The sequence below is a fragment of the Pholcus phalangioides genome, unplaced genomic scaffold (assembly GCF_987345545.1).
Source record: "Pholcus phalangioides strain wild (caught in Gottingen) unplaced genomic scaffold, Ppha-v1.0 ptg000017l_1, whole genome shotgun sequence".
Classification (NCBI taxonomy): domain Eukaryota; kingdom Metazoa; phylum Arthropoda; class Arachnida; order Araneae; family Pholcidae; genus Pholcus; species Pholcus phalangioides.
In genome coordinates this window covers 41,252,973-41,268,546 of record NW_028301610.1, presented here as the reverse complement: position 1 = coordinate 41,268,546, position 15,574 = coordinate 41,252,973, and positions in this window count along the sequence as shown.

Sequence of the window (15,574 nt, the reverse complement as noted above, 5' to 3'; positions counted from 1 at the left end):
AAGGCTACTGCTCGAAGCTTTGACGTCATTGAAGAAGTTCATTTCACCTGTAGCTAGTGGATATAGCAGGCCGACGCATGCGAGAACTTTTCCCTTTTTTGCAGTATGTCCAATGACTGTAGATGAAATGGACTTCTTCAGTTACGTCACGAGCTTTGCTCGGAGGCTTTCTGCTATAGATGGTGTTGGTACAGAGCGATACTGCGTGATCAAGTGCGCTTGACCAATCAGGGACGAGCGCTCACGTGTTCTTTCCAAAAAAATACCGGGAGAAGCAGTGTTCCTGGCAGTTGGAAGAGAGAATGCAGTGATGTAAGACGTACGAGAAAAAGTCAGTAATAGAGCGGCGACCCGATGGTCGTCTTACATGTTTTTTTTATTTTATTAATGTGTTTGTGCATGTGATCCCTCAAATCTCATGGAGGTAATCTGGCCTCATAAAGCCCAATAAGTATCTTCTGTGAGTTTCTCAAATAGGGCCACTATAGCCCTGAAGCCGTCATGGTCTGCACCGGCACTGGTCCAAAGAGGACTTGTTAGGACACTCAAAGATCACCATAGCCCTGAAACCGGAATGCTTAGCATCCGGTCCCACCGTGAAGCAGCAAACTTCATCAACCAGAAATGGGCGCGTGTGCGCTACGTGCTAGTCAACACCGTATGAGAAGACAATGGTGCTCGCGAGAGATCTGACAACAGTTAAATTTGATTTTAATTGGTTTTTTTTGGGGAGGCCCCCTACAATCAGTTAAATAAATGTAAAATTATGTTCATAATTTATTATGAAAATTTAATTAATTAAGGTGCACCTAATCATACCTAGTAATTCCAGAACTGTGAATATTTGGTGTTGAGTAATTTTAATTAATAACGATGTGTAAAGCCTGTCATGATAATAAGAAAAAAAATTAAACTCTCTCTCCACTTAAATTCTCATGGACTGACTCATAGTCATTCAATGTGTTTGAGTCTATCAGTTCATTTGTTTTACAGCCACTTCGTGTGAACCTGGAGGTCGATGGCGCAAACTTAATGACACAAATTATCGGCACAGTTATAATGCGAATCACGAAAATTTTAAAAACTACTTAAAGGGTTAAGGCTCGTTTACACGCGTCGAGTGATTTAGTTGTTAAGTTGATAAGTCGTCAAGTACAGTAATAAAATCTGTTCTTGTAAGTAATAAAGTAGTGAATGCTCATTGGAAAAATACGAGGCCACGCCCATTGACGCATGCGCATAGGACCTACTTTACCGAAAAAATAAACCGGATTCACTCTCTATCTATTTGTCTATTTCACAACTGAACAAATAAACGGCCCTTAACGTCTGCATACATTTTAAATGTTCTTGACGACTTAACTACTAAACAACTTGACGCGTGTAAACGGGCCTTTAGTAACATTTTTCACTATGACTAAACGAGGTCCATGTGCTTATTCAAATCTGGAAAGAAGAAATTGTGGTTGAGTTAAAGATACTGAAATTGGTGAAGAAATATTGAATATGAAGTCACATTGAATCTTCTCATGTAGAGGACGAAGAGAATCTAAGAAAGCAACAGAGGTCCCTATTCGAACACTTTCAGAACCTATGGACATGTCAGAAAATATAAGGCTGCTGAAGCTCAAAAATCACATCTTTCATTCTTAAATTAATTTAAAAATTTTGCACAATGTTCAAGAGCATTCAAAAGAAAAGAAATGATAATTACAAATTTGTCAAAAGAAATATTTGTCGTATCGTTTACGTTTTATACAAACACTAGTTGCAACAACGAGGCAACTGAAATAGGAAGTGATAGCATTCAATGCATTTTTATTATTATTACGAGTTATTAATTTTTTCTGAATGTATAGTTACCCCATATTGATGAATTGGATAATTCGAATTGTGTGAATAATTCGATTTTTTCTTTGCTGTCCCCCCTGAGCTTCGAATTAACCGAGTTCAACTGTATATGAAATTTGTGTTTTAGTCTTCTCTAAGGTTCTTCTTGAGCATAAGGTTTAAAAAGGTTTAATCTCTCATTGAGATTGAATGCCATCCAAAATGCCAAAATACTTTTCTACCTTTGTTTCAGAATATTAGAAAGTCTGAATAATAAATCTTATACGGACATCAACTTACTTGTTTAAGTGTTATAAATAGAGACCGGAAGTTTAGGCACTAAAAATGGTCGAAATAGGCACTAAAAAAAGGCATTTTTCATTAATGGAAGAAAGGGAAATAACAAAAAGCTAAATTATTAAGGATCCAAAAACTGGCTGAAAAAAGTTGGTTGCACTTACCCCGTCTACTCTGGTTTAATTATATTTTAATTTGGATGATAATAATGCAGTTACTGTAAATTTATTTCACGCCAAAAATTAGGTGTTTGTAGTCCTTTAGGATTAGGCCGATTCCAGGGCCATCATTAGCAGATGCGTAGCCCGTAGAGAAATTGATCTGTGGGACTCCTTCGAGTTAGGAATAACTCTTGTTTATTAATTGTATTATTTGGAATATTCATCATTATTCGTAAAGTTGAAACACAGCTATCTTGTTTCATTTTCGTAAAAAATTTAACTCTATTTCTTTTCATTTATGCTGTCACATGTGAGGGACTCCTTCAAGAACGGGGTCCAGTGTGGCCACACCTGTCACGCAACTTTGAGGACGGTTCTGCTGAATCGAATACTGAGTACGCATTAATAGTAAGAGTTGGAGATTTTAAAACGAGCTATATTCCTTTGATGTATGCTCAAAATATCCAAATTCTACGGAATATGGCCTCTGAAATTCACGAATAAACTTAAAAAAATGTTAAAATAAGCATTTATGGCAGAGGAAAAATTCAAAAAGTGTTTTTACAAAAAAGTTTGAAAATAGGCAAAAAAAGCATTTCGCCTGTGTGTGAACTTCCGGGCTCTAGTTATAAACATGTACCTCAGTATGTAAACTAGAACCCATTAACATAACATTATGGGTAGAAGAAGCGGACATTTTTTTACAATAATAAAATTATTTGTAGTAGTTCTTCGTCAGTATGGGAAAAACATTGTAGCATGGCCATGATGGTACAGTGAACATGGCCATCATCATGTATGGCCATGATGTACAGTGAACATGGACATCAAGCCGGATATTTTAGGTACATATTCGAAAGTGAGTTTTTACAATGACGTTCATAGTTGCGTTTTGAAATTATTGGTAGTGAAGCTTGCTAGCGCTTGGCTAGCTTGTTCTTAGCATGACACTACAAACAATGACTTGATAGGATTAGAATCAGCTACCATCATCATGTATAGCATTACAAAAACACCGATGCATCGCTGGAGCTTCATAACCGTGGCGGAATTCCTGATGGAAACTTTGTTTCCCATCTGCAATCTAAGTCTTCAACTGCTGGAATCAGAAAATGAAGACAATACACTAGAAGATAACCTTGGATGCAGATGTGGATTACTCTTTCATTACTGATTCTAGAAGCCGAAGACTAGTTTAACCCTTTAACTGGCAATCATTGAAAAATCCAAAAGAGAAAAATTTTGAGGGCTTATATTAAAAAAAGGGGTTGCCCTGAATGCTATTACGTGACAAAAAAAATTTGTTGTCAATATTTAAAAAAAATATGGTATGTTGTACTTCAAGGAAACACACTGTATTTTTATGATTTATATATATTTGAATAATATGAAAATGCAATTTATTGTTTGCCAACTTCTCCATCATTGTTGAAACTGAAACTAATGATTTGCACAATCGTGCCTATCAATACATTAGTGGATGGCAAGTACAAATATTTGTAATTAAGTTATTGGAGATATACACAAAACAGAAATATATGCAATGAAGTTTAAACACAAATAATATACATGCATAATATACACTCTTGAATCCAAATAAAGAGATAGATAAATGAATATAATGTTGGAAAAAAATAATGTTACCTGGACGCACGCGGGCAGAGATGAGCAAATGAAAACAAAAAAGGAAAGGGGGGAATCAAATCTGCTGTTGCATGAAAAATATAATTTTTGATATGCCCTCTATAAATCGAAAAAATGCAGACAGAGAGAAGGAGAGGGGTTGCTAAAAATTAGATAAAGGTTTGATTGGGAATAGGCATGGTGGAGGTATTTAGAAATATGAGTATGTCTTTGAAGGGCAAAGAATGTGCATTCCTTAAGCAGGTGATAAAGATCATTATGGCTATTTAGTTGGTTGCAAAACTGACAAGGTTCGTCAGGGTTAAATTTATGCAATAAACCTTTGTTAGTGTAGAGTATAAAAGGATATAGGCGCAGCCTGGCCATGTTCCTACGAACTACCAAAGGGATATTGAAAAGAAGGTAAGATTGCAAGGATAGTGTAAATTCAAAATTATCGGAAAAATTTAATAATGTTGGACAGTCGAGATCTGTCTTCTTGGAGAGATATATCAATATAGTTATTAGTAAGAGACGTTAAAACTGCTGGAGTGAGATAAAGAGGGTTCGCGACAGATATCACATCGACCGCAGTTATCCAATAAGGACTTGAGTGAATTTGTCCAGTTTTCCGAGTGTGTGTGCCGGTAAAGTTCTAGAAAGCAAATTTTTGGTAGATGGTTTTCATCCATTATTAGAAGCCTAAGTCAATACGTGATGAGTTGGTTAAGCATTTGGGTGGCAATTGGACGGTGACCAAGCTCAAGTCTAATAAATTAATGAGGACAATGTTTACTTATATTTAAAAACTTTTTGAGAAAACTCGTGTGAGCTCTTTCCAGCATATTAGCATAGAAGAATCCCCAAACTGGTGCCGCATAACATAGAGTAGATCGTACAAGAATATCGAATAAATTTCCTGAAAAGTCAAATAGTTGGTTCATAGCCACGAAAGCCTTTTTAATCATGTAATTAGCTGCGATTGAAAATTTTCCGGAAGATGAAAAAGGCAGGTCAAGATAGACATAGCTACGGGTTATTTCGAGTTTAGCGTTACCCCAGAAAAAGTTGGTATTTTTTGCGAGACGAAAAGACTCTCTGAATACAATGATTTAGTTTTGTTGGATTAGCAGTAAGGGGGTTAGATTTAAAATATGAGTTAAGAAGATTGATTTTTTTTTTTGCAACTGTATTTTTGAGTCACCCAGTATCACAATATCATCCGCGTACAGGAGGATGTTGAGTTCAGTGTAGTGGTTAATTGAGATGCCATGTGAACATGAGGTTGACAAAAAGATTTTTCAATGTCGGTTAAAAAGAGGGAAAAAAGAAGGGGAGGGGGAGGCAAAATTCCCCTAGTCACAGGGAAAGGATTTGTTAGCCCATCAGTGCTTCTTACTCTTGCATGGGAATCATTAAAAAGCAGATCGTAAATTTTAATAATTTTGTGGCTTATTCCCAGGTCATAGAGCTTCCACCACAAAATGCTTCCATTAATGGAATCGAAAGCTTGACTTACGTCAATAGAAACACGCAAAAAGTTTGCCAGCGGGCCTTCGAAGGTGGATTTGAACAATCGAGTTAAGTGTAAAAATATGGTCAGCGCAGCCCCTATTCTCATGGAATGCGCCCTGGGATTCAGGTATAATCCCATTTTTCTCTGTGTGTGACCAATGATATAATATTTTTGTTAGTATGAGGGAGAAAAACTTTGAGGTACAATTCACGAGAGATATAACTGTAATTGCTTGGGTCTAACAGAGAACCTTTCTTCATAATTGGTGAGATTATTATTTCGGACCAAGACCGGGGAATGTCACCGCTTTCCAGAATAAAGTTGAACAAGTTGATGAGAAATGTCTGTCCGTCAGGAGGCAAATTCGCCAAGAATTCATTGGAAATGCTATCACTTCCTGAAACTTTATTACACTTCAGTAACGAGAGCACTGAAAAGTATTCGGAAAATGAGATCTTCTAAAAAACTACACGAAAACTACACGAGTTATTGAAGTAAGGGCGGACAAAGGAAAAGGAATGGGATAAATCAGTTGAAGGAGCTGCCAAAAGATTAGAGAAATGATCGAACCAACATTGTTTAGAAATTAATGAGAGGTTTAAATATGTATTTCGTCTAAAAACATTCAAAACCTTCAAGGCTTTCCATAATTCAGAGGAATTGATTGCGTTTTGTATTCTATGGTGAACTTTCTGGAAATAAGTTATATCTGCTTCTTGCGAATACATGTATCACGGAAAGACTTTTTCAATTGGATATATTTTGTGAAAAGTTCAGAGCAATTTTTGTCTGGCTTATCTTAGAATGTATCTTACATCCTGCTTTAAAATGCGGCATTCTAAATCGAACCAAGGAGATTTGAGATATTTACGCTGTTTTTTTTACTGGTGAGTGCATATTTGCGAGAGTTGCGGCATGAAAAACGCTATTTGTGAAGCATTTAAAGCTGGCATTGGAGTCATTGTTGAAAATGCACAGCAATATGTCTCCTCCACATGTTATTTTCCTCCAAAATGCAACGTTTAAAAATTGTTTCTTGCTTGGTTTGTCAAGAAATAGGAGATGTGTGCGCAATTTTGAGCCATTATTATTGTTATGTTAATTATAGGAATTTCATGAACAGCTCACAAGTAAAAATCGAATGCTTAGGAGATGCTTAGAAGCGTCAATGCCGAAACGAGTTCAAAATATACGATGCCTTTATTTGAAAAATATAAGAAACTCATGTTGCTTGAGAGCGACACGGCAAAATAAAGGGTTAAACATGGCAGTTTGATTAGCCATAAAGATTTCACGCATAACCCCGAACCTGCATCAATTCTTGATGGCAAATAAAATTGCCATCTTCAAGCCAATCTTCAACTTCTTGAATCAATAATGAAAAAATAATTCATACTTGCATTCAGAGCTGTCTACTAGCAAATTGCTCTCTACTTTCTGATTCCAGAGTTGAAGACTTTGTTTGCAGATGGAAAACAAAGTTTGCATCAGGAATTTGGCCATGCCTATAAAGCTTAACCGATGCTTCGGTGATTTCCTGGCACTGTATGTGATGATAATACCTGATCCAATCCTTTCGAGAAATTTATTGCAATGCTAAAAACAAGCTAGCAAACGTGACATTTCCAACTACAGACGATTTACAAAGGCCCCCTACGAATGACATTTTCGCAAATACGGGAAAATACAGGGTATTGTCAGATGTCACCAAACAGTTACCAAATTGATACGAAGTTGCCAATTATGGCAACTCGAGAATATAATACAAATACAAAATTACAAACCACAACAGGCAAATTGCCCAACAAGGTGGTTGGAAAAAAGTAAAAGAAGAAATAAAAATAAATAGTATTAGAAAAAATCCCATATATATATAAAATTATGGTTGTCGTAGTCTAAATACAGCTACCCAAAAAATAATAAGCCGGAAAAAATAACTAAACAACTGAATATCTGCCCATAGAAATATGGTTGTCATTCTTATATGTAATATACAGGGTGATTATAGAAAAACTATCCCGACATATGGGCCCCTAACTATCATACCATTCACAGAAACTGAATGAAATTTTGGCATAAGGTATTTTGATGTACGCGCTCAAGAATGATATGGAAAACAACAGTGTCACTCTAACAGTTACGGTTACAGTGAGAAAATTTCGAAAATATCAAATGGCAACACCAAGTTTTTTGTATTGGAATGTGATCTCCATTGAGAAAAACCCTAAATAGCATTCGAACGGCAACTGTAGCATGAAAATCACCGGCGGTAGATAGGCTAAAAGTGAGGACAACCAATAAGGACAGAGAAGCAGCATAAAATAAAGCATTTGATTGTGTTTCACAAATTTTCCACATGACCTTGTGGAGGACTAATCAGGCTGGGATCTCAGCCGAAGAAACGGTGTGACGAATGAAACGAACATTAATGCTCTGGTGCACGGCAAAGTCCTTTTTACTTTTTCCTTGCCTAGCTCCGGGGATTTTCGTGCTACAGGTGCCATTCCAACGCTATTTAGTGTTTTTCAGTATGGAGATCGCATTCCAATGCAAAAAACTTGGTGTTGCCATTTGATATTTCCGAAATTTTCTCACTGTAACCGTAACTGTTAGAGTGACACTGTTGTTTTCCATATCATTCTTGAGCGCATACCTCAAAATACCTTATGCCAAAATTTCATTCAGTTTCTGTGAATGGTATGATAGTTAGGGGCCCATATGTCGGGATAGTTTTTTATAATCACCCCGTATATTCAGTCGAAAGTATGTACCAGAAACATACGACTTGATGGCATGATGGATAAAACCCATGATCAAAGACAAAGATGGCCATAATACAGCGTATCCTCACAAGAATTAGCATGTGTTTCCTTCATTCACTAGTTTCTGTACAGTCAAACCCCATTGTAGCACCCCTCCCCCACCGATTTACTGCCAACCCCGCGCCACAATGTTTTAGTGAACAAATATTCCATATATAGGGATTACGCACGCACGTTAATTTGCGATTCAATATAACGACAGACTCGTTAAAGCGCCAGAAATCTGCGAGACGAATGGTGGCGTTACATCGGGGTTCTACTGTAATTTTATGTTCGAAGAAATACCCCCCGAATAACTAAGAATTACATTGATAGATTCTGGTTTACATGTGTAACCAGGGAAGAAGTGCAATTCATATCTGAAAAAATTTACATTTGCATAAAAATATTCATGCAATCAAAGCATTTTCGTTTCAAATTACCTACTTTTCTAAACGAGTTTCATGATGTGTGTTGTGTTGTATGTTCGAATTTTTTAGAATGAGCAAATAAAGGTGAAATGTATTTTGTTAATTTGGATGACATTCAATCCAAATGATCGTTTTTTAAAACGAAAATGCTCAAAAAGCACCTCTTAGAGAAGTGGTGAGCAAACTTTTTGGAAGCGCGACCCCTATATTGGCTGACCATATGTCCTGCGATCCCCATATAGTCCGTTCCATCATATGTCCCGTTTTTCCGGCACATTCCGATTTTTTTTTTGCGGGTAGACGTGTTGTCCCGGAAGAGCCCTTTTCGGAGCGATTGTTTCGATTTTAATTACAAAAGATATTTAGCTTTTTTAAATATCATATAAATATTTACTTTGTTTTTTGATGTACTTTTAGTGTCCCTTATGCAAGATGGAAGTGTAGCGAGGTGTATGGTCCTTGATTTTCGTATACAGGGTGATTAAGAAAAAATCATCCGATTTCAACATGATTCTACACTTGAAATTGACCATTAAAAAAAATTTGCATAAAGCGCAAACACATCCCCCCCCCCGTGTATTCACATATTACTTATCATTCTATTCTGTGTTTTTAATTTTTAACAAATATACAATTTTAAAATCAAGTACTTTTTTTGAAAGGACATTGCACATTCGTTATTCTGGCATGATATATTGATTATCGTACAAGTAGAATTTGATAAAATCACATTGTACGATACATGGTAATTTGCTCAGCTGAATAAAGGCATTCTTTAGTTCTAACATATTTTAAAATGAAAATGAATTTCTTAATTGGAAGTTTTCATTTTGGAGAATCTCTCGCGGCCCACGGTTTGCACACCACCATCCTAGTGCAGTGTTTCTCAACCGCCGGGCCGCGGCCCGGTACTGGGCCGTGACATCATTCATACCGGGCCACGACTGATCTGCCGTTTCCTTTTCCTCCATTCATGTTCCGTTAATTATGTGTCTGAACGGGCCTTCCACTTAGAAAAATAAATGAAACCGGGCCGCGGGCTTCCAAAAGTTGAGAACCACTGTCCTAGAGAACTATAACGCAAATTCCAGGCTTACTCTAAAATTGGGCTTTCTAATTTGAGCATTTCCTTCACAGCGCTTGCAAGTTTCTGGGATGCTCTAATTTTTTTTTAAATAAACGAGTAACAAACACTATATTGAAGAACCTTTGGGATATGCAGAATCTTTAAGACATGGTCATGTTTGGAAATCGTGAATACGAAGTTAAATTTTCTGAAAGCCATCGTTGAATTTAAAATATTTTCATTATTGGATGGTTTTCTTGAGGATTTATAATTTTCGCCAGTCCTTAAAGCTTCAAAAATCAAGTTTAGTTGAAACAATTGCTTTTAAACTTGTCAATTTCAATTAATGTCTTTACATGAATAAATGGCGATTTTAGCTTTGTGTGGATGGGAATTTATTCCTCTTTCCTTTTTTAGTGAAATTCTCGTAATGCTTATCGTACATAATAATGACCAGAGTCCATTGTTGCTCGGAAAGTTCAAATGTGTAAGTGATTCTCTCTTTTCCTTAAAAAGTTTTCACGGTATCTGAATGTCACTCACTAAAAAGTAAAGACCAGTTTCGCATTAAAAGTACTTTTGGAAGTCATGCAACACGCGCTCATATATTTTCTGTGAAGAATCTTTCCTGATAAATATTTAATATTCCTCAAAATATTTTGAGCTCAGTGAATGAAAATATAGTGTTTTTTTTAAGAGTTCTTTTTAAAAAAAAAATTCAATACAGAATACATACTGTGGACGCAGTTGTTTGAACGTGTGCCGTTTGGACACCGGACAACCGGCAGGACCATTACAATCGATCATTAAAATTTTTTAAAATTAAAAAAATTTATCTATGAATTTCACAAATTTGGGTGGTCAGCACTGAATTCGGCTTGCAGGCGTCGATGAGCTGCTTCTGCACAATTATTTGTGCGATCTTCGTCATGTACAGTGCGCTTATAACAGCACCAAGCTGCTGGCTCAAACAGTGGCCGACTGTGGCAGTTGTTTCGACACAATCTTCCGATGTAATTGTCTTCGAAGAGGTATCAAACTTTTCTCAATAGCTGGCACATTGTCATCTTCATTCACCCCTCGTAAAACGTGGATTGTATCCACGATATTGGCTATGGTTACAAAAGCCAAACCAGGAATTTATACGAGCCTGTAGAGCCAAGTCCGAATCAGTGCTGTATCGACGAGTAAGATATTGGAGAAGTGAGACGCTGCTTTATATTTTTTACTAAATGGGATAAACATCCGTACAAACTTACATTTAGAAACGCATTGGAAAACGCGTTACTCGCGTTGAAACTGCGGTGCCCAAACAGCACGAGTCCAAATGTCTCTCGTCTAAACGTAATCTAGGCCTACCCCTTTTATCCATGCCATTTAGCATTAACACGAGCGAAAAAACACTCGAAACTGTGAGTGAAAATATTGTACTTACATTTGACAAAAACACCCGAGCGTTCGGCAACTTCTGCCACAGGAAACATTATCAAAGCGGCGACGACGAAAACAATCGCATTCATTCTAAATACGAGAATAATCAACAAAAAGAATTAAAATCCTCATATTTCAGAAATACAATGTCAATGTATAAGTTCGTGACTGGGTCGCCCTTACCAGACGCGGGGCATGGTGCGAAATTAATAGCGGGAACCAGAGGCACCTAAACAATTTCGGTGGCCCCTTAGCCGATATCCAAAAAGTGGCGGGGGGACGGGGGACGACGACGACGAAGGAATCGGCATCGAAAAATTCGTACATTATTATAGAATTTATAGAAATGCTGAAAAATATGCATATGAAAAACATATAGACACAGTTAAATGCAAATTAACACAAAAACTAAGGAAAAAATTTCGAATTGATGAAAATTCAAAACAAAAATAAAATTCAATTGATGAAATAAGTAATTCTCTCTCTCGGTAATTCAGAAACAAAAAAAAATTAGGGCATAATGAGAAAGAAATTTTCTGGAAACTAATGAAAATTTTGAATTTATGAAAGAAATAATTCCAGAATTAAAGAAATAAATACTATAATTCAAGAATTAAAGAAATAAATAATTCCAGAATTAATGAAAGAAACAATTCCAGAATTAATGAAAGAAATAATTCCAGAATTAATCAGAGAAATATTATAATTCAAGAATTAAAGAAATAAATACTATAATTCAGTAATTAAAGAAATAAATACTATAATTCCAGAATTAATGAAAGAAATAATTCCGGAATTAATGAAAGAAATAATTCCAGAATTAATGAAAGAAATACTATAATTCAAGAATTAATGAAAGAAATACTATAATTCAAGAATTAATGAAAGAAGCAATTCCAGAATTAATGAAAGAAATAATTCCAGAATTAATGAAAGAAACAATTTCAGAATTAATGAAAGAAATAATTCCAGAATTAATGAAAGAAATAATTCCAGAATTAATGAAAGAAATAATTCCAGAATTAATGAAAGAAATACTATAATTCAAGAATTAATGAAAGAAATACTATAATTCAAGAATTAATGAAAGAAATACTATAATTCAAGAATTAATGAAAGAAATACTATAATTCAAGAATTAATGAAAGAAGCAATTCCAGAATTAATGAAAGAAACAATTTCAGAATTAATGAAAGAAATAATTCCAGAATTAATGAAAGAAATAATTCCAGAATTAATGAAAGAAATAATTCTAGAATTAATGAAAGAAATACTGTAATTCAAGAATTAATGAAAGAAATACTATAATTCAAGAATTAATGAAAGAAGCAATTCCAGAATTAATGAAAGAAATAATTCCAGAATTAATGAAAGAAACAATTTCAGAATTAATGAAAGAAATAATTCCAGAATTAATGAAAGAAATAATTCCAGAATTAATGAAAGAAATAATTCCAGAATTAATGAAAGAAATAATTCCAGAATTAATGAAAGAAATAATTCCAGAATTAATGAAAGAAATACTATAATTCAAGAATTAATGAAAGAAGCAATTCCAGAATTAATGAAAGAAACAATTTCAGAATTAATGAAAGAAATAATTCCAGAATTAATGAAAGAAATAATTCCAGAATTAATGAAAGAAATAATTCTAGAATTAATGAAAGAAATACTGTAATTCTAGAATTAATGAAAGAAATACTGTAATTCTAGAATTAATGAAAGAAATATTATAATTCCAGAATTAATAAAAGAAATATTATAATTCCAGAATTAATGAAAGAAGTACTATAATTCCAGAATTAATTGAAGAAAGAAATAATTCCAGAATTAATTGAAGAAAGAAATAATTCCAGAATTAATTGAAGAAAGAAATAATTCCAGAATTAATGAAAGAAATACTATAATTCCAGAATTAATTGAAGAAAGAAATAATTCCAGAATTAATTGAAGGAAGAAATAATTCCAGAATGAATTAAAGTTATAATTCCAGAATGAATTTAAGTTATAATTCCAGAATAAATTAAAGTTATAATTCCAGAATAAATTAAAGTTATAATTCCAGAATGAATGAAAGTTATAATTCCAGAATGAATTAAAGTTATAATTCCAGAATGAATGAAAGGAAGAATTCCAGAATTAATGAAAGAAAAACTATAATTCTAAAATTAATAAAGGAAATATAATTCCCAGAGTTCGCGAAAATTCAGAATTAAGTAAATCATTCCAGAATGAATGAAATAAATAAATCCACAGAAACGATGAAAACTCAGAATCACATAGTTGAAGCTCAGACTTGTTTAATACAAAAAAGAATGTATTTGATTTTGATTTTTTCATTTCTATTACCGTAAGGGCAGGGCCCCCAAAACGCGTGGCCCGGACCTGTCGCACACCCCTAAGGGCGGCTCTGGTTCATCGCGATGAAATTCTGGTAGCTATAACGTGTAAAAAGTTTATTATATATTATTCTATTATTTATTATATATTATAACGTATTTATTATATATTATTCTCATAATTTCCCTCAAATATGCATGTGGTCGTCTTTCAAGTACGTACCCTGATAGGAAATAATTACTGCTTATAATTAATTACAGCTATTAAACTAGCATATCATCTATCTTCTCAGATTACAGAAGCGGTAGCATGGAAATTGAAATATTTCTTTGAATATGTAAGGAGAAAAAAAAAAATGAATTAAACAAAAAACAAACTAAAAACAGTTAAAAATTAATTAATTGTAACTTTCTCACCTGATTACTGTCTTAATTATGCCTTAACAATTGTAATCGACTCTCTCTCTCTCTCAATGAGGTTTTACTGTCGGCTGAGGAAGTCCACGCACGCGCAACTGGCCGGTACGAATACGCGCAATACGATGCGTTTCCGTGAAAGCAATCCGTGACGTATGATGTTGGCCAAAACCGAGCGCGAATTCGACTTGCGCTCCTATGGCAGCATAGAGTGGCCATACGTCCCGTACTTCCCAGGACAGCCCCGTTTTTTGTTTTTGTTTTTCTGGCCGTCTCGACTTTTTGGCAAAAGTGTGCCGGTTTTTCCCGTTTTTTATACGAAGCCCACGTCAATTTTTATTCTTTATTGAAGTCAAAGATTGAAATTACTTTTCAACTCATAAATGATATTATGATAACTACAACTATCTAAATAAGAATATTAATGTGCCAAATTTGTCTTGGTGAGCGTTTTATTTCGTGGAATTCATTTTAATCCACTGCAATTTGCAGCAATGCTTCATTTACCGTCGTAGTGTGTTTTTCGAGATTTCAGCAATATATGGCAACATTGTTTACTTTTTGTGATAATTAGTGCTGTCCCGTATTTCCCCGTATTTAGAATCCCAGTTTCTCGTATTTCTCTCAAGGAAATATGGTCAGCCCAGTGCTGCTAGGCTTTCTGGCATTTAGCTGATGCTGACGGCCCTGACCACAAATTGGCCTCTGGCGAGGTAAAACGTAACCCTCGAAAACTGAGAAAAAACTCAGTTTTCGAGGTTTACAGGTAAAACCACCGTATACAGTCCACGCCGCTCAATGTGACCACATCGGACCTACCTATGATAACCGATTATTTAACCTACAACAACAATTGGTTGAACGGGACGAATAGTAAACGGGTATTGGCAAAACCGGACGCGTTATTCGATCCTATACAAAGCTGGTTAAAAAGTAACCAGCTTTGATGCTATACATAGGACTTTAACATGGGGTTACGCACATTGGCTGAGATCATAATTACGTAACTAAAAAAGCGAGGAAAGCTGTGGTTTTTTGTTTATGACTATGGCGCCACCTGGGTTGGCGCTCAACTAAAACCTGCTTATACTATTATTGCGTGCAAGTTCTTAAAATATGGGTTCCGACTGTCGCATTGACATAGAGATTCGAAAATTGCCTAGCAGCAACTCTTCTTTGCTGTTAATAATCGCCAATATAAAACCGGCCATTATGCATAATCACCAGAATTATCATGTTTACCGTAATACCGTATATATATTACGGTAAAATGTGATAAATCCAGTTATTATGCATAATAACAGGTTATGCATAATCACCAACCATTTTGGTACGTTTTATAAATTTATCACTTTTACCGGCGATTATGCATATTACCCAAGCGTCGTTGGCAAACATGACAAATCTTATTATTTGATAAATTTCAAGTATTTATCAAATTAACCAGGTACGTTTGGTATTATGTTTCACCGGTGAAAATGATGAATTTTTTTTTAGTATTTATCAAATTCACCAACGATGCTTGGGTATTATGCATGATCACCGTTAAAAGTGAAAACAAATCATCAATCTTTTATGGAGACGATCAGCAAATAAATCCGTTAATTGTGCATGTGATAACCGATTTATTACATTTACTGTAACATTATATATTAAAAAAAA